Source organism: Bos taurus, chromosome 12 (assembly GCF_002263795.3).
Source record: "Bos taurus isolate L1 Dominette 01449 registration number 42190680 breed Hereford chromosome 12, ARS-UCD2.0, whole genome shotgun sequence".
In the NCBI taxonomy this organism is placed as follows: domain Eukaryota; kingdom Metazoa; phylum Chordata; class Mammalia; order Artiodactyla; family Bovidae; genus Bos; species Bos taurus.
The window spans coordinates 5,184,817-5,209,338 of record NC_037339.1 but is presented as its reverse complement, the minus strand read 5'-3'; the positions used below and the strand labels follow the sequence as shown (position 1 = coordinate 5,209,338).

Genomic DNA, 24,522 nt, shown 5'->3' with positions numbered 1-24,522 from the left:
AACGTCTCAGCAAAGGAGCAGTTATTATTTTCCATCACACTCTGTTGTTGGGTTAAGTTTGAAGTAAATGGTAGCAGGACCACTTGGCAATGTTGAAAAAGTAGGACTTAGACTAGCAGGCAAAAAGAAAAGTGCAGTCTTTTGAACTATGAAATAATATCTAATCAACAGAAGCTGATAGAAGTATTTTAATTCTGTGCTTCATCTCTAGCTACTTAATGCATAAGATTTTTAAACAGTCACAATAAAAATATTGAGGCTGGATAGCTAACAAGAGATTTAATACTCCATCAGTTTCCGTTCATTCCTTCCTTTCATTATGATGTGTAAAGTGAAAGTGTTAGGCACTCAGTCATGTCCAGCTCTGCAACCCCATGGACTATAGTAGCCCACCAGTCTCTGTCCGTGGAATTCTCCAGGCAAGAAGACGGGGATGGGTTGCTATTCCCTTCTCCAAGGGATCTTCCCTACCCAGGGATCAAATCCTGGACTCCTGCATTGCAAGCAGATTCTATACTATCTGATTCACCAGGGAAGCCCTGAGATGTGTACACGATATTCTTAATAAAGACCTAATTGATTTACACTCAAAATAACTAATGTTTTTAAGTTTGAATAGTTTTGAATCTCTGGCTCAGTGTTATAACTCTATTCATAAAGTTAATTTATCACAAAGTGGTCTAGATAGAAAAATGGTTGAAGACAGTGATCACATCCATCTTGTCTTTGTAGTTGACAGAACTTAACATAGTTTAATACATAGTAGGCACTTAAAATATGACTTATTTGTGATGTCGTATGATTACTGATCAGATGTAAGCCAGGGCTCGGATTCAAACCTAGAAGCTATTCAGGTTAAAGCTAAGGTTGTTTATAGAAACATGTTGAAATATTGATCTGTTGGTAAATAATGTATTTGAAGGTGGCCTATTTGATCATTTTTATTCATAGTTATTACATTCTTAATAACTGCAATGAAAATTTCTATGTTATACTGATAATATTGCCAGTCCATGGGAAAAAAACAGGTGGTCAGTGTTCACAATTTCCACAATATGTTTATATTTATGTGTGTAGATATATCAATATGGACTTCCCAGGTGGCACTAGTGGTAAAGAACCCACTTGCCAATGAAGGAGATAAGAGATGAAAGTTCAGTTCCTGAGTCGGGAAGATCTCCTGGAGGAAGGCATGGCAACCCACTCCAGTGTTCTTGCCTGGAGAATCCCATGGACAGAGGAGCCTGGTGGGCTACAGTCCATAGAGTGGCAAAGAGTCAGACATGACTGGAGTGACTTAGTATGCAGGCATATATAAAAAAAAAATATATATATATATATATATATATATATATATATATATGTTATCTCTAATTTACATCACATCAACAGAAACAATGTTGGTCAGAGTATCTTCCTTTTGTTCTATTACTTGGTATGGTTTATAAAATATTGAAACTATGCAATTCAGAGGTTATATGTTAAGATGTTATATGTTATATATTTTAAGGCTTTGAAAACCCCACAGCTGTAGTAAACTAAAAAAGTAGAGATTTTCCTGGCAGTACAGTGGTGAAGAATCCACGCTATAATGTAGGGGACACAGGTTCTATCCCTAGTTGAGAAACTAAGGTCCCGCATACTATTGAGCAGCTAAGCCTGTGTACCACACCAGATAAATAAACTCAATAAAGATTAAAAAAAGAAACTAATGTGATCCTTTTTTCTATGTTTTAATTTTAAGATAATTATATGTATAGAGACTCCATAAAATGTACTTATTTTCTAAATTAATTTTTAATAAAATGAAATGATAGATAAATGGTAACTAGTAAATTTTGATTAAATTTATTTGTATTTATTGACATCTAATTTTATGAGTTAATAATTTTCATAACAGCCATTTGCAATTTATAAATGGGAGAAGAAAATCACTATGGGCAGTTATCAAATTCATGTAGTAATAACCCAATTTACAAAAACTTTTCTTAAAATTTCAGAATCTATCTTATGTAGGTGATATGATATTTCAGTTCACATATTTGGGGAACATAAACTACACATTCATGTAAACAATATTTTCCCATTTCAGTAGTGTTGTTTAAAATGCATCCACACTCTTCAGAGTTGTTCAAGCCATATTCATTAATTCAAGAGTAAGTTATGAAATATTTTAAAGAGCTCTTAATTGAAATACTTTACTGCCAAAATGCAGGAGATATAAGAGATGCAGGTTTAATCCCTGTGTTGGGAAAATCCCTTGGAGTAGGAAATGGCAACCCATTCCACTATTTTTGCCTGGAAAATCCATGGACAGAAGAGCCTGGCAGGTTACAGTCTGTAGGGCTGCAAAGAGTCAGACAGACTAAATGCACACATGCATATACACATTGCTTTTAAACTACTACAGGACTTAATTACTATTTATCTGAATTTTAAATTTTGATGGAAAATTCAGGTCAAACAATAAGGAGGCTTGGTGGAACAAAGGCTTCAAGCAGAATGAGCTTTCACACCATATTACAAATTTAATTATCCTCATTTCACAGAAGAATCGAGATTCAAAGTGATGGAAAAAAATAATGGAAAGCAACATAGAAATAAACATTTAGGAAGTTCAGAATTCATTGTCAACTTCCTATTTATGAAAAACCAGAAGACTTTAATAAAGAGTAAATTAATAGTGTCAAATATTACATCGATTAGCCTATGAATAATAAGTTCTCAATGGGGATATTTATATTCACAATTATATAAATATTATAGTTCAAGTCCATCTGTAAATTCACCCTGGATTATTTGCTATTTGGGAGGAAGAGGGCCCATCAACAGTCAGTGCTGTTCTGTCCAGATGAGCGGTCAAGCTGGATCTTGATTCATGGAACTATTAGATACCAAAGACCCGTGTATCCAGGGCAGACATTCCTCTACACAGTGGATCCAAGCTGGACCTGAAATATTAATATTTCATAATCTGTCTGAATTTTACTTCTTTCCAAAATGTGCTTGTTCTTGAACTATCATACATGCTTTTTTTTTTTTTTTTTTAAGAATACAGCTGAGAAATCTTCTGGAAAGGTGACTTCCAAATAATGTTGGTAGAATGTGAATGGTTTGCAAATATACTATTTTTCATGAGTTTAATTTCTTTTCACATAAAACCAAATAATCTAAACACATGTGTCATCTGTTTATAAATTTCTCAAAAAGTTGTTTAAATAACTGAAATGTATCATCAAAACACATAGTTTGAGTGAAGCAAATGGAAAGAAATTATTGTTTATATTTTATACTGATCTGTTCTAATTTTTTTCTTCCTATCTTTGCCCTCTGGTATCTTTTCTGTTATATCCATTCAGAAAACATATTTTTACGTAGATAGCTTCTACATTTATGTATAACTTAAACATTTTAAAATATGTATATATATTTAAAAGGATATATATATATATATATATATATGCTATGCTAAGTCACTTCAGTCGTGTCCAACTCTGTGTGACCCCCATAGATGGGAGCCCATCAGGCTCCCCTGTCCCTGGGATTCTCCAGGCAAGAATACTGGAGTGGGTTGCCATTTCCTTCTCCAATGCATGAAAGTGAAAAGTGAAAGTGAAGTCGTTCAGTCGTGTCCGGCTCCTAGCGACCCTATGGACTGCAGCGTACCAGGCTCCGCCATCCATGGGACTTTCCAGGCAAGAGGACTGGAGTGGGGTGCCACTGTCTTCTCTGATATATATATATATATATATATATATGTATGTATATATATATGTATATGTGTGTATATAGATTGATGAGACCTTGGTGGTATTTCTCACCAAATTACTACTTAACTGTACAGTTGCCCATCAGTATCTGTGGGGGATATATTCTAGGACACCCTGAATTCCAAAATCTAAAGATGCTCAAGTCCCGTATATAAAATGGTGTAGTAATTACACGTAGCCTACACATATCCTTCCATGTACTTTAAATTATCTCTAGATTACACACAATACCAAAGGCAATGTAAATGCTATGAAAATAGTTGTAAATATAATGTAAGTGCTAGGTTAATAGTTGCAACTTACAGCAAATTCAGGTTTTGCTTTTTGGAACTTACTGGAATTTTTTTCCCCCAAATGCTTTTTGTTTGAGATTGGTTGAATCTGGGGATGTGTGACCTGAGGATATGGAGAGCTGACCATATGTACATTTGGACTTAAGATCATGTAGTTGATTTCACATAGTGGAGCTGTACAGGGGTACGTTGAATTTCAGATGGGTTGGATTCAAAGTACTATGTTTGGCATTATTAAAATGCACCTAATAGACAAGATACATTTATTTAGTTAAAACTAAAAAGCTTATTTCCTTTAATCTAAACTTGAGTGTATATTTTAAGAAGTAAAGTGTTGATATTCTTTTTATATAAAAATGATAAAATGAACCTCTCCACATGACTCCCTCATTTCGTTCTTCAGGCAAGAGTGTGCTCTATTGAGATATAGTAGAGAAAGGATTTTCCATCTGCCACTCCTGAAAATAGAATGCTTAGCTTTTTACCTCTTGATAAATCTTCTTTATTTATTTATGACTATGCAAGTCAGAGAAATATACTAACATATCAGTTCCTAACATAAGGAAAGGAAATTTATAGTTAAACTTGGTCAACAAATTCTTTAAAGTTATTTTCATTTGAAATTTCCTGTTAAGCTTCAGTGAACTGCTTTATTTAAATAGTCATCATTTAACTAGAGAAATTTAATCTCCAAGGACACATCTGTTATTTAATGATATTATAGGTTGGGTTTTGTTTGGTGGAAGTGTAGGATGCAAAGGTGCTAGGGGTTGGAAAAGGAAAGGGGCTGTAATTCAGTATACCCAGGTAATATGATATAAATAATTGGAAAATGGAGATATCATTTCAGTTGGTTAATTGTAATAAACCTATTATCTTGTTAGAGGATTAAGGTAGAATCAACATGTTGGGAAATAGATAAAAGGTGCATGAAAGCATTTAAAATTCAATCATTAGGTTTTATTGCACCCATCTGCTCCCAGGAAATATAATTGGAAATTTGATTCATTGACCTTTAGCTGCCATTTTGGATCATAGTTCCAAAGTCTATGTTTTCAAGTTGGATATTTGAAGTTAATTTGATCAGAACCATACTCAGTACATTTTTAACTCAATTACCTTTTTGAACAGAATTTCAAAAAATAAAATCAGGCTTAATGGGCTGGTGTGTATTTGACAATAGCATCAGCATAGTTATTTAATTCTGGATCTGGTTAAAGCAACTAATGTTCAACTTCATTAAGGTTTCTATTAACTGAAAAGACCGGCAAACTTTTTATGTTGCTTTATTCACAAACTCCTACTTCTCATTAATTATTCTCTGGATCTATATTACATTAATTTATAGTTACAACATCCAATTACAGGAAAATTACCTACCATGACATATGAAAAAAACAGTATTTAGTATTACAGGTGATTATCCTTAATTTAAAAAAAAAAAATTGGCACTCCTCAAGCCCCTTATGCCAACATAAATATGATGCTACAGAGCCCTCCTAAAATATTTCTTACACTTCACTCAGAAGAGTGAAATGTAATAAAATTACATGCCTAACAGAAGAAATAATTATGTAAATTGATCATGATTTCTTGTCAGTGTTTGTCAGAGCTCTGTTCACTGAAGTTCATGTAACTTGGAAAAGAATCACGATTAAACAGATGTTTCTTCAGCCTTTGAGATCAAATTTCTGAAATATTTATATAGTGATGAGCCAGATGTACAAAGCTTAACCTTATAATCCCATTTCGCAGCTTTTCCAAATACTTGGAAACTTGTTAAGTATGAAGCTGATTATTTTGGCAGCATAGTTCCATTAATAGGATTCAGATCTCCCTTATTTACAAGCGAGCACTGTTAATGTAATCTAGTATATTAAATCGACATGGAAACTGAAAAAGAATCCATTTAAGGGTTCACTGACAGGGAAGGGTTTCTCTAAAGCTCTTTTTATTGTTTTTTTTTTTTTTTAATTGACTTCTTTTAGAAAACACATGGTGCAGGTGAATGATGTAAGTGTTTTAGGTACTACACTACTACCACTTTGGTGTGAAGCAACTATAACTGATTTCTCATACGTTTATCATAATCTTGATATATACCATATATGACAATGCATCTGCCCTTTACAAATATCCCCTTCAGCATCATCTCAGTTGCAAGGCCTTGCATGTCATTTGACATGTGAAATTATTTTAAATGCACTTATTCTTTTTTTAATGAATAGAGGCAATACAGAGTAATATAATAATGTGTCATGATTTTCATTTTGCTTATTTATTGGTTCTGCAATAATAGATGGAGAACTTATTGTTATGCTTTCAGTTTGAGCTGTTTATTAACCATGCTACTAGGTGTACCATTTCATATTTGTGACGTTCTGTCCTCTCAAGAAAAAAGAGTATCAAGATTCTTAAATAAAATTAGACTAGGAAGAGTTTTATACTTGGTCTTTTTTTTATATTAAGTGCATAGCTATTATCAGCTTTTACCTGACTCTGCTTGAATAATAAACCCATGCTCCTTCAGAGAGAGGAAAAACCTGTTTTTTCAAACTATATGTGACCACTCAATTCTCTATTTCATAAAGTAGGAAAAAGGAAATAGACTATCAGTGACTAGAACAATTCTACTTTTTATCTCTCTTGGGATATTTATCTACTTTGCATCTTATATTTATAAAAAATGTGCCTAATGGACCAAAATTAAAGAGACATAATATTCTTAACATTGCTAATCATCAAGGAAAGGCAAATCAAAACCCCTCACTTCACAGCTGTCAGAATGGCTGCCATCAAAAAGAACACAAATAACACGTTTGCAAGAACATGGAGAAAAGGGAACCCTATACGCTGTGGATGTGAAATGTAAACTGGTGCAGCCATTTACATTTTACTCCATACTATGAAAGGCAGTATGGAGGGTTCACAAAAACTAAGACTAGAACTACCATATGGCCTAGCAATTCCACTCCTGGATATACATCTGCAAAAAAATTTTTTAAAAACCCACTAATTTGAAGATATATATACACCCCAGTGTTCCTAGATCATAGCAGCATTATTTAAAATTGCTAAGATATGAAAGCAACCTAAGTGTCTATCAACATATGAATGAATAAAGATGTGTAACATGTATCGTATATATACACAATGGAATACTACTTAGCCATACAAATGAATGAAATTTTGCAATTTGCAGCAACATGGGTGAACTTGGAAGGCATTATACTAAATGAAATAAGTCAGAGAAATATAAACTTTGTATGATAGCACTTATATGTGGAATCTTACAAATACAGCAAACTAGTGAAAATAACAACAACAACAAAAAGAAGCAGATTTGTAGATACAGAGGGCAAATTAGTAGTTACCAGTGGGAAGAGGGTCAAGATAGGGGTGGGAGTACAATCTTCTGGGTGTAAGAGATGTTCAAAGTTGTATTACACAAGATGGGAAATAGTGCATTTATTGTAAATGGAAAGTGACCTTTAAAAGTTTTCTTAAAAAATTCTTACAGCTCTAAAAATAATCAAAATTGCTTGGAAAAAAGGAAAATATCTATTTTTACAAGGAGAGGCATCTAGCTATCCTTCATGGTCAAAGATATTAAAAGCTAATTTCCATATTAATTGGCATAGGTCTGAAAACAGATTTTTTTTGAAAAGCTAAGTATTTGCAGATAAACTAGAGAATATTTGTCCAGAAGACCTGGCATGCGCAGAAAATATTCAGATAATGACTTTAAATAAAGTTTCAAGAATAATTACACATTTTAATAAAATAACTGTGCAAATACTGACCAAAAATCCCATATAGAATTAGGTAACCTATAAAGAAGAATTCTTCAAGGACAATGGATATGTAAATACATGTTGAATAATAAAATCTTTGGACCATTATTTTTTGTGTGTGACATATTAAAAAATAAGTTTCTCTGTTCAGACTGTGCCTCTGTATCTGTGTGGTCAAGACCCAGGCACTGCTGGTCAAGTGCCTTTTAGATTTCAACTGCTCTAGAATTGATGCTTTTGAACTGTGGTGTTGGAGAAGACTCTTGAGAGTCCCATGGACTGCAAGGAGATCCAACCAGTCCATCCTAAATGAAATGAGTCCTGAATATTCATTAGAAGGACTGATGTTGAAGCTGAAACTCCAATACTTTGGCCACCTGATGTGCAGAACTGATTCATTTGAAAAGACCCTGATGCTAGGAAAGATTGAAGGCAGGAGGAGAAGGGGACAACAGAGGATGAGATGGTTGGATGGCATTACTCAATGGACATGAGTTTGAGTAAACTCCAGGAGTTGGTGATGGACAGGGAGGCCTGGTGTGCTGCGGTCCATAGGGTCACAAAGAGTTGGACAAGACTGAGCGACTGAACTGAACTGAACTGATCATCAAACTGGGAATTTGTAGTCATCCTCCAGGGACTACGTTTGACCACAGGAAAAGTTACTCCCTTCCTGTTTGATTTTTAGCAAGTCACTAGTCTCCATAAGAAGACAGTTTACTCTTGGGACAACAACTATTACAAAACCCTGATATTCAAAAATTCAAAGAAATATTAATATGTTTAATTTTGAGTTGTTGTACCAGTCCCTGCTAGGATGGGCAATACGTGACATACATACACACACACACATATGTGCACACACACACACACACAACTAGATTTTTACTGTATAATATTGTAAGCAGCTGTATTTCAATTTTAAAATCTGATATATTCAAAACAATATATTAAAGCTGCTTTTACTCAAATTTATATAATATAGCATAGATATCTTTCTATGTCCATAATGTATTTTCATATAAATGATGGAATTCTTGGCCAATTATGAACATTTTTACAATTCATTTAATCTTACTCTCATTGACAGACTCTTTTTTTATCTAAATTAGTTTTTATTTATTTATTTATTGACATATAATTGCTTTACAATGTTGTGTTAGTTCCTGCTGTACAACAAAGTGAGTCAGCTATATGTATACATATGTCTCCCCCTCTTGGGCCTCCCCATGTCACTCTTTTGTCTCACTCTAGGTCACCCCTGTCCCCCCAGCTCACTCATGGAGGTCACTGCAGAGCTGAGCTCCTTGGGCTATATAGTCGCTTCCCACTAGATATCGATTTTACACATGGTGTTGTATATGCGTCAGTGCTATTCTCTCAGTTCATTCCACTCTCCCCATATCCACATGATTGGCAGATTCCTTAGAGTGAGATTCTATTTTCAAGGCCTTGGCTTTTAAAAGCAAATAAAACTTGCTTTTCAGTCCAGAGCAAGTTGCATAACTTCTTTTTCCCTGTTTTCTTACCAGGTGTAATAATAATATTTGTTACTCATAATGCTGTCATAAGTGTTAAGAATGAAATATGATTGTGCTGAAAAATAATATTAATGATACTAAATTCCAAATAAATATTAACCATATTAGTATTTTTGTTAACAGCAAAAGACAGAAAACGTTCTGGAGAAGTTAAACTTTGGGCTTCTAATATGTAGACATATTTCCTGAAAAAACAAAATTTCAGTAGGCCTCAATCCTAGATTATTTATGATTGAGTGAAGTCGCTCAGTCGTGTCTGACTCTTTGCGACCCTGTGGACTGTAGCCCCCCAGGCTCCTCCTTCCATGGTATTCTCCAGGCAAGAATACTGGAGTGGGTTGCCATTTCCTTCTCCAAATTTATATTATAAAAATGTAATTTTACTGGAATGCAAATTTGTTTTACTGTAAATTTCTATTTTGACCTCTTAAACTAAGAGTGATCACTTTTATTTTAATGTTAGACATTTTAAAATGTGATTGATTTTTGATAGAATTTGTCTTGTGAAAATTTGTTTCTAGATGTCTAAAACTTCTTAAACCACCAAAGTAAACTCTGAAGGGGAGAGATGTTATTAAGTCTTCCTTAGAATTGTGCTTTTTATTCAGGGAGACCTTGTGAGAAATAAAGCTCACACGGGGTAGAAACTGAAGAGAAGTTTCCATGAAAGAATTGTAGGCAATGAACATTAGAAAGTTAGAGACATATGACAGCATCTGATTTCATTTGCACTTCTTTTCATGTGAGAAAATCAAAGCACAGAAATGTTACCACAGCTTGCCAGGAATAGAGAACTAATGTCATCTGACTCAGAGTTTAGGGTGTTTACTCCTACACCAGTTGGGATATCATATTTGACATGCATTTCTATTGAGGTATCTGTAGAGTATGAGAACATCTTATAGCATGAAAATTGCTGCTATGAAGTAGTACAACTTACTTCCTAAACTGCAGGTCAATCTAAAAGATAATTATTTAAGGCTTCCACATAGTTAAAGCATCTGCTTGGAATGTGGGAGACCCGGGTTCAATCCCTGGGTCGAGAAGATCCCCTGGAGAAGGAAATGGCACCCCACTCCAGTACTCTTGCCTGGAGAATCCCATGGAGGGAGGAGCCTGGTAGGCTACAGTCCATGGGTTCGCAAAGAGTCAGACACGACTGAGAGACTTCACTTTCACTTTCTTTCACTTTCCACATAGTAAACGTCAAACACTTCACTGGAGCCCATGTACAGCATGTTGTCACAGGGTCTCTCAATGGGCAACCAGCAGTAGTGTCAAGAGGCTCTCTACTTGTTCCTAAATACTGAAAAAACTTTCAAATTTTGGAGACTCTAGAAGCAGCCCTGGAATCTCATATTTAATCATAGAACTGGCTTTGATTCTTTTATTCTCATCAAAAATTGTCTAGTAGACATCATTATTTTTATTTGTGTTTGATTTCAGGGCTGACTAATTATAGGAATAAAGCCATTCAAGTGGGTGTGACCTGGTATTAGAAGTCTGTAGAGTGTTGGTTAACAAGCATGCTTAGAATAAAAATAATCTGTGAGATGCATCAGACAATGATAAGTAGAATAGAATAGAAAGAAAGGATAATACACATAAAAGCAAGATGAATCATATAGCACTTGCAGGTTTTTTATTTGAAAGAGTGCAACATTTTGAATCAAAAGAACTTCTTCATACTACTTACTCATTTTGGGACCTCTGGCTAGTCTTTCATGAAGTCCACAGGCATCAGTTTCTCCATCCATAAAACAGAAATAATTATAATAGCACCAGTCAGTCAGGCTGAAAGGAAATAATAGACTTGAAAGAGTTGAAATACTGTGATGACATCAACCTCTAAAATGTAAAGAAAGAAGCACAGGAGACAAAGTTCAGCAAACTGAAGAATTCTTTTCTTTGGGAAGGAATGGGTTACTGTTATCCTTAAGAACACTCTAGAAGAACTTACAATACAGTTCAGGAAACTTCATGTGTCTAAGTGAATTTTGCTTTCAAGTGTTCCCATGATGGTACTGTTTCTGCAGTTTTAAATTGTTTGGAATTGAATACAAACATGCTATAAATTACCTAAGGCCTAAATCCACTTTAAAATATGATTCATTTTTCAATCAGATACCTTCTAAATGCATACTCTGTGAGAAAGTCTATGTCTCACAGAGGATGAAAATGATGAGGTTTTTTCTAAATCATGACCTGATGGCTCAGCAGATAAAGAATCCACGTGCAATGTAGGAGACAAAGGAGACACAATTTGATCCATGGGTCAGGAATCCCCTGGAGAAGGGGATGGCTACCTACTCCAGTATTCATGCCTGAAAAATCCCCTGGACAGAAGAGCCAGGTGGACCACAGTCCAAAGGGTTGCAAAGAGTCAGACATGACTAAGCAACTAATCACATATGTGAAAATGCCTCATTACTATTGATATTTTATATACAGAAGTGAGTAGAGTAAAAAATATTAATTATATGTTAAGAACTGAGACTTAGTCTTTCTAAGTCAGGAGCCTGCAACTTTTTTTTATGAAGGGACAGATAGTATCTACTCTAAAGTTCAGGGGCAGTATGGTCTCTGTCACAACTACTCAACTTTGCCATTGAAGGGTGGAAGCAGCCAAAGACAACATATAAGTGAAAGAGCATGGTTGAGTTTCAATAAACTTTATTTTCAAAAACAGAGATTGAGTCCCATAACCACTCAGAGTTCACCAACCAATTTTGTAAGTCATTCCTGTTAATAATATTTCTTATTTTTTTCTATTTGAGTGTCTGTTAAAAAAAAACTGCACTATTTAGACTTTAAATTATTGTTATTGTAGTCACCAAGTCATGTCTAACTCCTTTGCCACACCATGGACTGTAGCCTACTAGACTCTTCTGTCCATGGAATTCCCAGGCAAGAATACTGGATTCCGTTGCCATTTCCTTCTCCAGGGGATCTTCCTAACCCAGTGATAGAACCTGAGTTTACTCCTTTGACAGGCAGGTTCTTTACTACTGAGCTACCAGGGAAGCCCAGACTTTAAGTGGTTTCTAACAAAATAAAAATGACTGTTACTTCAAAACTAGATATTTGATATATTGGAAGAATGCTTTCTTATTGTCTCATGAAGTGATTCTCTAGGAAAGGGTACTAGAGAAGAAAAATTCTAAGAATTAAAGTCTTCAAGCAAAAAAAGAATGGGGGGGTGCTTGAATTAGGAATTAAGTGACAACCTGATAAAGAGTAGAGATATTTCATTTCATTTTGTGCTAATGTTTAATTAAAAATATGTTAACGTTAGTAAAGACACTTAACTTTATTTTAATTTCAGGTAAGAACACTAACCTAAAATAGACTATTTCCTTTGACTCATGCATTTTAAATGTGATACTTATTCTTATACTTCAGAGGGAAATGAAAAATATTCTAGTAATCTAATACTCATAAATTTGATTAATAATTAATTTTTCCTCAAATATAGGAATGCCTTTTTCTTTGTAATGTTCATTTCTGAGGACAAATCTTCCAGATTCCTGTATGTTATCTTCTAATTTCCATAATTGTGCTTTCAAATTACTCTTTTGTTTTTAAACCAGAAATTCAAATCCAATGGGTATTTTTTAATTTACATTTTTATATAATTTTTGTTCTTTGGAAGGAATTAGTAAGTTATCTTTAAATCCTTGCAAAATGTTGAGGACTCAGAATTCCTCAAAAGTATATACTAATTACTGTAAAATACATTGTCTGTTCAGCTGGTTGGCTGAATCATTACTTAATAAAGAATTAAAAATTCTCTATGCCTATCGAGTGTTAGAGGAAGGAAATGTGAGAAAGGTGCTACACCATTTAATTTAATCTTGAATTCCTCCTACTTTTTTCTTCTCTTAAGAATTGGAATGTACCTATACAGCCGATGACTTGAAAGGCTGATGCAAAATCATATCAGAAACTGATCTTGTTGATAAATTTTTCTTGCATTTGTGAATATAATCATCATTTTAAAAATAATTGACTGTCAATATTTTGAGGTGCAAGACTGGTGAATTGTGCTTACCAAATCATTGGATGCATAAAGTTTTAAATTTTAGTGTATTGTGAAACAATAAACTAATGAAACAGGTAACAGCCATACAGATTGGTTTACTTTTTAGGTTAGTTATTTGCTTTTTAGAAATTTTACCTAGTGATTGACTAAATGTAATACCTTAAATTTGCACTTTAAAAGGTAAGTGTTCAGAAGTGCCTATTTTGACAATTGATAATATATGACTATAATGATGGTAATTATACAGTTAAGCTTACTGTATGCATTATATATTTGATAATAGATGCCATTATTACCTTTTTAGGGCTTCCCTGGTGGCTCAGATGGTAAAGAATCTGCCTGCAATGCAGGATACCTGGGCTTGATCCCTGGATCGGAAATATCCCCTGGAGAAGGGAATGGCAACCCACTCCAGTATTCTTGTCTGGAGAATTCCGTAGACAGAGGAGCCTGTCAGGCTACACAGTCCATGGGGTCACAAAGAGTCAGATATGACTGAGTGACTGGAAAAATCTAGTCATTAGAATTAAATATAATATTAAGCATATTAAAATAATTTAATATAAAAGTATAAAAAGAAAGGTACAAATGCCCAAAGAGCCATCTTGTTATCAGGGGTAATAGTAGTATTATTTTGTTTAGTATGTAACAATAATTTTTAAGATCATTTCAAGGCAATTCACATTAATGTCTCATTAAGTTATTTCTGAAAGTATTGGAGGATGAAGAATTATTTTTCTCTATTTCTCAGAGAGGCAGTGCATCAACTGACGGTTCCTGGCAGTCTTTGGCAAGTGTTACTGTTGTACAATGAATTAGGGACATGACAAGTGACCCTATGAAAGTCAGCTGTAGTTTCTCTGTTTAAAAAAAAAAAAAAAATGTGTACAGTGACTGTATTGTGTCTCCTAGGGCAACTGAAGAGAATGAATAGTAAATATCAATAATACTGTTTTGTAGATCCTAATGTAGGGCAGCATACTGCAAATCTCCAAGTATAGAATAGTGATAATGGTGCTGTGATACCATTTACATGCATTTAGATGCAGTGAGGTAGAGTTTCAAAGCATTTCCATATTAGCTAAGTTAATTGGACTAAAAGCTGGTTTGAATCAAATAATCCAATTTTTTAAAATTTCTATTTGTTTATGAGCAAGTTTCTCAAAATTAATAAAATTAGATTTTAAAGAAATGTATTTTGTAGAAAGACAGCATTCATAGTGATAAGAAGTCAAATAATGTGTCACTAATTTTTCTCCCTCCCTTTTTGTTATTTCTCTTCTTATGTGGAGCATTCTAGAAGTTCAGGCTTATAATGAATTTCTGTTGGTGATGTATATTTGTGTCGTTAGTTTTTTGGAGGCCCAATTGCAGAGAATTTAGTTTCAGATATTCCCTCCGGGGGAAAGATTCTTCTATATTCTTCATAGAGATAGAAAAAGAGTACAATAGAAGGAAAGCAGAGGAGAGTTTCTTAAGACTAAATGTCTGATAAAGAGTTAAAAAGTAAACAAAAGAACATCAAACTTCCTCTGCTACTTGGAAGAAAAAGGGAACTGCATATTACATAGGGCTGAGCTGGAGATGCTTAGCATCCGGAAGAGAATAGATTAATTAGGGATGTTGAAGTTAGCAATCTTTCAGTAAACTGGTTTGGATGCCTTTCCTAAGACATCGACTCCTGGCCTAATGTGGTGCGCTTGCCAGTGGAATAGCACAGTTAGCATTTCGTGGATCCCAGTGGCCTCTGGGCTCCAACTTTCAGCAAATATATAAAGAAAATGTGCATTTTTCTCTATTTTGTGTGCTTTTCCAGGTAACAAATAGCTCTCATTTTACCTTTTGAGTATTTCAATTTTCTTCTTTCTTGTCAAAGATGACTTTAAGATCACAAATTGCATAATTAAATTCTGGCATACCAGCTATTATTAAAGTTATCAGTGCCGTTTATAAAAGGGTTAACATTTTCAAGAGTTTTTCAGATATAGCCACATCGCTTCAAAAATTCATCTAAGTCATCCGAGTTGAATAGTGGACTTAGAGTTCTCACAGGATATAGCTTGTCCCCCCATTTTTTAATTTAAAGTAATGTTAGTTTTTGCTCAATGTGGTAAGAATTTCTCTTTTTTTTTCCCTTGTGCTTTTAGTACTGTAACACAAGTGTGAACCACACTGTATTTGTATAAAATGTATTATTTTGGAAATCATTGATAAATACAGTTATTGCCATACCTCATGCACTTTAGAAATTTCAAAGCCGTAGGTGCTGTCAGATAACTTTATAAGTGGTGGCTTAAAATGTTGTTGCCTACTTCAGCAATGTGTAGAGAACCACACCATATATTCTGTTGAAGGCAGAGCTATCAGAAGCAATGTCAGTATGAAAAGGCTTAAAGTGAATTATTCACCTCTTAACACTCCCTTGTGTTCAGACTGCTGCAAAGAGAATGCTTGTTATCAATGTGAAAAGCAGTGCCTTTGAATTAAGGGAAAAGTTCAACTTGTTTCATTTTGTTTGCAACCCAGTGGTATCAATACATACTATCAATCTTCTGTCCTTAATTCAAAGGTACTTTTAAAATTTCACTCCCCTGTTCCTCTGAATTAGGAAAACACTGATCATCTAAGTATAACTGAAACTATAACTACACATCCAATTGAACATTCATTTGTGAGAAGTTTTCTCTTAATGATGACTTCAAAGAGTCAAGTACACACTTTCGTTTTTCTTCAATAATTCCAATTCTAGATCAATAACACTAGAATGAAAGCTTTCTTCATATTTATATTGCAGCCTTTGAAAGAACCTTTTTGTATTTGACATACCTGTCTGCTCTCATATGTTACAAAATTATAAACAGGCTGCTGGCACAGATATATAAAGTTTATTCAGATAAACATAAAACATTTATATTATATACACACATATATGTATATGTGTATAAATATAGTTGGTGAGGTAGATGCTTCTAGAACTTGGTGCAAAATGCTACATCTTTTGTCCCTCATTGTCTAATCTGTTGTCAGTATTATTTATTGTATCTTTATTTTCAAATATTATAGTTTTGAATTTTAGTTTTAATTTTTCAATTTTAGAACTTTCATTTTCACTCTATTTCTTGTCTTTAGGCCCAAGACGAGGATACTGCAAGAGAGGTTCTTAGGGCTCAAAACTTGAGGCACTTACTCTCAGGGTCATGCTTTTACATTCCTGGTCATTCTTCCAATATTCTAAGAAACTTTAAGGTCCTTGTTGGTTAATTCTGTCATCTTTTTCATGCCAGGGTCTCTTTTTATTGATTGATCTTTCTCCTAGGTATGGTTTATATTTTTCTGGTTTATTGCATGCCTTGTAATTCTTGATTGAATCTCAGATATTGCAAATTTTACATTGTTTTACATACATTGAATGCTAGATTTTTATATTGTGCATAATTTGAGCTAAACGAATGCTTGTGGAATGAGTTTACCTACTGAACCTCTGTCCCAAAGGCCTCCTCTTTCGTAAGAAACAGACATAGAAACACAAAATAATATCAAAAAAATGCCAGCAGTTTTTAAACCACTGTCTTCTGTGTTTCCACAACAACGATTCTGGAAATGCCAGAGCTGTTCGGTTTGTCAAAATTGATCTCTCCATAGGAAGTTTCCTGACTGCCTCATGACTCTATAACGGGGAATGTAAGATATTGCTAGTAAATTAGCAGCAAGGTATTGTGTATATATTTATCATATAGTTATTGCACTAATCATAGATTGAGTTCTAGCATCATTTACTTAAATAGTATCTATGATGGTGAAAATAACTCTAGATAAGAGTCTGCTTTCCTAATGCTCACAATGTTTTTCTCTCTTCCTTTTGTAGGGATACAATTGGAGACTAGTATTCTGATTTTTTCTTAAAATTCTTTTGAAATGAGACTCAAAATGATGAGGATTTTATTTTTCTCATTCCACCGTTTTCTCATTTTCTAGAAATTCGGTGGTGTTTTACAGTTTACTGGACTTTCATCCAGTTATCATCATTTCGAGATTATTACAGTGCTGCTTATAGGATTAAAAAAAATTTAAAAGTGGGAATTCCCTACTGGTCCAGTGGTTAGGATTCTGCACTTCCACTGCAGGGAGCCTGGGTTCAGTTCCTGGTTGGGTAACTAAGATCCTGTAAGCTGTGAAGTACAGTCAAAAAATAAAAAGTTAAAAAGTTATAACAGGAAAGCTACTATACAACTAAGAAATTTATATTATCTCATAAAAATATAAGGTAACTAAGGTAACTAAGATCCTGTAAGCTGTGAAGTACAGTCAAAAAATAAAAAGTTAAAAAGTTATAACAGGAAAGCTACTATACAACTAAGAAATATATATTATCTCATATAAAATATAAAACCACACATTTTAGATCGTCTTATCCTTTGATACTGTCAAAGTTGTAAAATTATTTTGATAATTTTTCATACACTTTGGGGCATCTTAGATGCTAATAATTTCATATTCAGTGTCTTTAGGCTTTACAAAGATTCACTTATTTACAAATATAGAGTGACTTTCATGAGATATTTTCTAAATTAAAAGACTAACCATTTCTAAGGCTGGTTCCTATTTCTTCATGATATAGCTACATTTTTTCATGCATTGAAAGGAAAAGCTTCTTTGCCATAAATGCAGTCTGAAATCTTTATTTACTTAAAGTATGTATTTTATGGCTGGGTAAACAAGAACTACACACAATAAAATGATCTTTGAAAAAAAATGAAAATTAAGCTAAATAATTCATATTTAAGATGACTGTTGTATAGAGTGTTGCTTGGGTTTGTTAGTGTGGGTATATAGAGTTTTAGATCTCAAATCTCTTTGTAGCCTGTCCAAATAAACATGGGATCTCTACATAGGGTTTTGAAAGTTAACTGTATACATTTTAAAGACAAAGTTCAGAAATACTCTTTATTGAGACTATTTAATGAAAACAATTTTAGTTTTATAATTCTCTGTGAGACAGAAGTATCTTCAATGTGTATGAGATGCAGATGATTACCATATACATTTATATTTAGAATTACCTGTTATTAGCATCCAGTAAAATGAACCTTTTTTGAATGTGTGTGTGTGTTTTCATGTATAACTTCATGAAACTAACACCACAGTCAGCATACTAAGGAGTTCTATCACCCTAAAAAGCTTCCTTATGTTCTGTCTCTATAGTCAATCTTAACCCTGGCATCCACGGATTTATTCTTTGTCATAACAGTTTTTGCTTTTTCCAAAGTCTTATAAATAGAATCATACAATGTACAATTCTTTTGAGATTGGTTTCCTTCACTCAACATGATGCTTTTGCAATTCATCCAAGTTGTTGGATCAGTTGTTCATTTTTGTTGTTGTTTATGGTTTTCATTCTATATATATACCACAATCTGTCCACCTGTTGAAAGTTATCTGAGCTGATTCCAGTTTTGGCAAAGAGAGCTCTTGAAAATTGTACAGATATCTGTGTGATCATAGTTTTCATTTATTTAAGGTAAATATCAAGTTATTGGGTTAATTTTGGTCTTTTCTTTCCCCTATGGATCATATTTTTGTTATTATGTCAAAGAATTCTACCTAACACCAGGTCACATAGATTTTCTGCAGTGTTTTCTTCTTAAGTTTTATATTTTCATTTAGATCTGTGATCAATTTCAAGTTTTTAAAGTTTTTTTGTTTTGTTTTAATAAGTTTTTTATTTCTATTGAATTGCCTTTTGCAACCTGGTAGAAAATCAGTTGAATATCTCTGTTGGTTACTTCTGAATAGTCTCCTCTGTCACATTGATCTATGTGTCTTTTCCATTGACAATACTACACTGTCTTCATTAGTGTAGCTTCATAGTATCTCTTAAAATAGGGTAATGTGATTCCTTCAAATTTAATCTTTTTTTTTTTCAAAAATATTTTGAATATTATAGTTCTTTTTGTTTTAAATTCTAGAATCCTCTTGTCTGTAGCTACAGAAAGTCATGCAAAGAATATGAATGGAATTATATTACATGTATAGATTATTTGAGGAACATTGATATTTTGACTATGTTGAATTTTTAATCCATAAACATGATATCTTTCCATTTATTTAGGCCTTCTTTGACTTATTCCATCACTTTTTGTAATGTGCAATGTACAGATTCTGTACTTGTTTTTATTTTTGTAAATTATCTGTTTAAGTATTTGATTCGCAGGAAAATATTATAAATCTATTGCTTCAGATATTTAAGTTTCCAAATAGTTCATTGCTATAATATAGAAATATGATTAATTTTTGTGTGGTGACCTTGAATATGGCAACATTGCTTAATTTATTTGTTGGTTTTGAGAAGTTTTGTTTATTTTCATCTGTCTTGATTCTTATTTTCTGCTTGAGCAATACTATTACCTGAGTATACAACAACACTGTAAGAAAAATTTTTCTTCCTTTTCCAATTTGTGTGTCCTTCTTTCTTGCTTTATTGACCATACTATGGCTTTCGTGCATTGGAGAAGGAAATGGCAACCCACTCCAGTGTTCTTGCCTGGAGAATCCCAGGGACAGGGGAGCCTGGTGGGCTGCCATCTATGGGGTGGCACAGAGTCGGACACGACTGAAGCGACTTAGCAGCAGCAGCAGCAGCATGGCTTTCGTGCAGTGGTGAATAGAAGTGGTGAATGATTTCAGTCTTTCAAGTGTGATGTTTGTATGTTCAAGTTGCTAAGTCATGTTCAATTCATCGCAGCCCTGTGAGGTGCAGCATGCCAGGCTTCCCTATCCTCCACTATCTAAAATTCATGTCTATTGTGTCTGTGGTGGTATCTAACCATCTCATCTTCTGCTGCCCCCTTCTCCTGTTGTCTGCAATCTTTCCTGTCATCAGGGTCTTTCCCAATGAGTCAGTTCTTCATATCAGGTGGCCAAAGTATTGGAGCTTCAGCTTCAGCATCAGTCCTTCAATGAATATTCAGGGTTGATTTCTTTTAGGATTGACTGGTTTGATTTCCTTGCAGTCCAAGGGACTCTCAGGAGTGTTCTGTAGCACCTCAATTCAAAAGCATCAATTCTTCAGTGCTCAACCTTTGTGGTCCGACTCTCACATCCATACATGACTACTGGAAAAACCATAGCTTTAACTAGACGGACCTTTGTCAGCAAAGTGATGTTTTTGCTCTTTAATATGCTGTCTAGGTTTCTCACAGTCGTGTTAGTTATACTCTTTTTTGATAGATGCTGTTTATACAACTGAAGAAGTTTGTTTCTATTCCTGTTTGCTGAGAATTTTTATCATTAATAGATGTTAAGTTGTGTCAAATGTTGGACATATTTTTAAAATTTCTATTTGTATGCTTCTAATAGTTAAAAAAAATCTATTTTGACTCCTTTTGCTATTTTCAGCTCAACTTTTTTATGTGCATCTAAGTGGTCATATCAAATTAATCTACTTCCACAAATAAAAAGTTTTCCCAGTTTCAGGCAACATGGTTCAGCTTTAGTAGGTGCTTTCTTTTCTTTATTCAGAGATACTAATTTTTAAAATTGGTATTTTATAGATTTATTTTTAGAGTTCTAGATGAGCAAGTAGTAGAAAATAGTATATCTTAGGAATAGTTAATTACCACCTACTGCTAATAAAAATTATGATTTCAAGTATCATTTATAATTTACTACAATTTGCTGAGCACTAGAAGAGAATGCATAAAGGAAAATATCAAAGAAACCATTTGTATCATACAGACTTTATCTACTTTGTTTACTTGATTTTTTATTTGTTTATGTTTTCTATAAAAAAGAATGTAAAGAATATCTAAACTTTTATCTTCATCAAAAATCAATACAACAAACCAAAAAAATGAAATTAGGAGGGTCAAGCAGTTTCATAAATTAGTTTAGATTTGTTTTAAGTAATCATTCTGAGCAAATGATCATTGAAAAAAAAGTACCAAATATTTGCCATTTTATTTCTGAGTGAAATAGTTTAAAATGATAATCATATCCTACAGTTTAATTCAAAATGTTTACTTTAGAACTTTTCTGTTACTACTCATCAATTCTATGGATCCATTTTTTAACAATAAACGAATTATAAGCTTTAAAAATAAATGGTAAAACTTGCTGTGTTCAAGTTGCATTTGAAGGGAAAACATTCTAGTGATTCACTTTTATGGAAAAGAATGAAGTTTTCAAGAGTTAAATATATTCATAATTTAATTACTCTGCTGAGACCTAAAAGTCTATGTCTTTGACTTCAAATTTTACTTTCTTTCTAGACTTAAAATTTAAGAATTTTAAATGTACAATGTGGAACTCAATTTTTAGAATACACTGTTGGAAAATAGCTAAAAGCCCTTCTATTTCTACATTTAGCACTTGATATATATGGCTTTTTGTCTGTTTTTTGTTTTACTCTGTAAATACTGTTATTTTATATTCGGATTATTTTTAATGAGTTTTCAGATACCCTTGGAAACAGGATAATGAAAATGTTATTTTCTATATTAAAATCAGTGTGGTTTTTATAGTGCATTAGTCATAAGTTTGTTAAAGGCTAAATGGCTATTTCATTATAGTAATTATAAACACACACTATCTCTCACATTCCTACCTATTTTAATGGAAAAATGCAGACAGACATTATTAGTCAACTTCTGATACTCTGCTACTATTAAGTTTCAGACTTCTAAAATTGTACTTTGTGAAATTCCATAATAATAAGCCAACATTTTTTTGCTTTTTTTTTAAACTACTCTCATTTCTTCTCCTGTATGTATCTTTCTATTTTACTCTTCCTCCTCTCTCTATTTTCCTCTTGCCTTTCTCCCTGCCTTTATTTTTTTCTCTTTCTTTCCTTTCCAAAATTCTTTCTTTTCTGACTGTCTGTTGTTTGTTTTTATTTTCATCAAAACAATATTTGGTAGCATTACCATTGCCCAGTGGTCACAAACACTCTGAGACATACATAGAAACATACAAAGACATGTTTGCACACACACTAGCACATAATTTAAAATAACCCTTCACTTACTTAGAAAATGTATTTTATTTCTTAGTTTAAGTCTCTTATTAGAATTGCTTAGAACGTTGGTTGATATTATGCAAACGTTTTTATTTACTGTCTCTATTACATCAGGGGAGGAAAAGTTTTCCTAGTCTATCTCCCTGTGTCTAACTGAATAGGGATCCATATTGTATGAATTTCCACATAACCATAGCCATTAACATTACAAGATTAGCTGTAATAGCCCTGATATAGCAAATATCAGGGTTTTCCACTTTCCACTTTACATTTTACTCTTTCCGTAATGGGCTTCCCTGGTGGCTGAGTGGTAAAGAATCTGCCTATAATATAGGAGACACAGGAAACCCAGGAGATGTGGGTTTGATCGCTGGATCAGGAAGATCCCCTGAAGAAGGAAATGGCAACCCACTCCAATATTCTTGCCTGGAATCCCATGGACAAAACAGCCTGACTGGCTATGGTCCATAAGGTCACACAGAGTCAGACAGAACTGGGCACACACTCTCCCAAATACCCTGGATTCTGTTTCTGATCTAAATACTCAGGCTTAGCTTTTAGCTGACAGCAATAATGGGTTGATTCATGTTTTCAGCCAATTAAAAAAAAAAATGAACTAGATGATTTTAAGTTTATATGTGGAGTTTCTAAGAAATTTTAGTTTTTAAAATTGCAAAATTCTTTTGCAAACAGTTTTGCTCTCGGTGTTGGTTTCCATTACTACTTTAATGGAAGATATTTATCTTTTAAAGATGGATAGGTAGTTATGGAAACAATTAAGGTGCTTCACAGAATCTGGAAATTTGTAAAACATATTAATAAAATATATCTGCTACCAACTACTAGTTAAATAGATTAGGAGTGAGAAATTAATCTACCTTGTTTACCGTTGTCTTTGCATTTATCTTGACAAAGGTCATTAGAACCACAATAAGAAGCAGATTAAGAAATTTGTGGAAGTTTTTCCTGTCCCCCAACTTCTAGCAGACAGTGAACCTTAGAGAATACTTTAAGCTATTACTCTCAACATTTTTTTCCATTAATAGTTTAAAAAGCCAAATAAATTATTAACATGGGACAAGAAAAGAGTCTTATTAGTTTAAATTAGCCTTATTTATAAGGAAAACACATATTGCTCTACATTAAGCCTTACCTTGGGTCCTCTGCTTCATGAATTATGTGCTTCTGTGTCACGGATACTTGCACGCTTGATGATCTTGTAGGAACCCATAGCTGCTTCAGAGCACAATGGTGTGATATGAAGTGAGGCAGAAAACAGGAGAACCTTTGTCGCTGAGTCAGCTGCAAGAAGAAGTAATGTGTATGAATGTACAGTATAGGGAGATCTATGAAAGATCTACTCTCTTTCTCCCAAAAGACTCTGTTCCATGGTACAAGGAGAATTCAGTTCTATTTGGCAGACCTCCATGTCAGTTTGGAAGCAGTAAAAACAACCACAAAAACAAGTCTCATTTCTCAGTGTCTTTAATTCTCCATGTTTTAAGTAACATTTTAATTCTCATTTTTATTTCACTTTGTTCTAATAATCAAGAGCTAACACCCCTCTCCCTTGTATTGAGTACAATTTCCAGTGTAAGGATGCAGCTAAGAATGAATTACAGAGATGAGTCCAGTCATAGGTGCTATGCTTGTGTTTGTCACCGGTACAATTTGAAGGAAAGGCTCTATATCTCTTAATTGAGGCGGGGATGACTTTAATACATCAAGGAGGGCAAAGAACCCCAGCAGATGATGCAAATTTGTTTCAAAATGAGTATTATTAAATAATTCATGTTTTTAATATGGAGAAATTAGGTCATTTTTCCACTCCTCCCACAAATGTTCAATCTTAATATCTAAGTAATGAAACAACACAGAGAATGTTATCTATCCTGGTACTAACAGAGAATGCCAGTTATGACAGGCTCATTGTTTACTTTAACAGGTAATTTGTGGACTGGAATCATTTAATTGTTCTGAGTACATAATTACATGTCAGCAATTTCCAATTTAATTAAAATGTACAAATCTGAAGATTAAGGGAATTTTTGAATTATTAATCATTTTTC

At 33.5% G+C, this 24,522-nt stretch overlaps 1 protein-coding gene and 1 long non-coding RNA gene across 3 annotated transcripts in view; one reads left to right on the top strand and one right to left on the bottom strand.

The window, feature by feature from the left end:
* PCDH17 (protocadherin 17) overlaps nt 1-24,522 on the top strand; it is a 120,781-nt gene that overhangs the window by 14,621 nt on the left and 81,638 nt on the right. The gene's annotated exons all lie outside the window — the stretch shown is intronic.
* On the bottom strand, nt 1,845-24,043 carry LOC132346736 (uncharacterized). The gene is made up of 3 exons (XR_009496652.1): nt 23,607-24,043; nt 11,095-11,192; nt 1,845-2,951 (listed from the first exon to the last, which is right to left on the bottom strand). It is a non-coding gene; the product is annotated as an uncharacterized lncRNA (long non-coding RNA).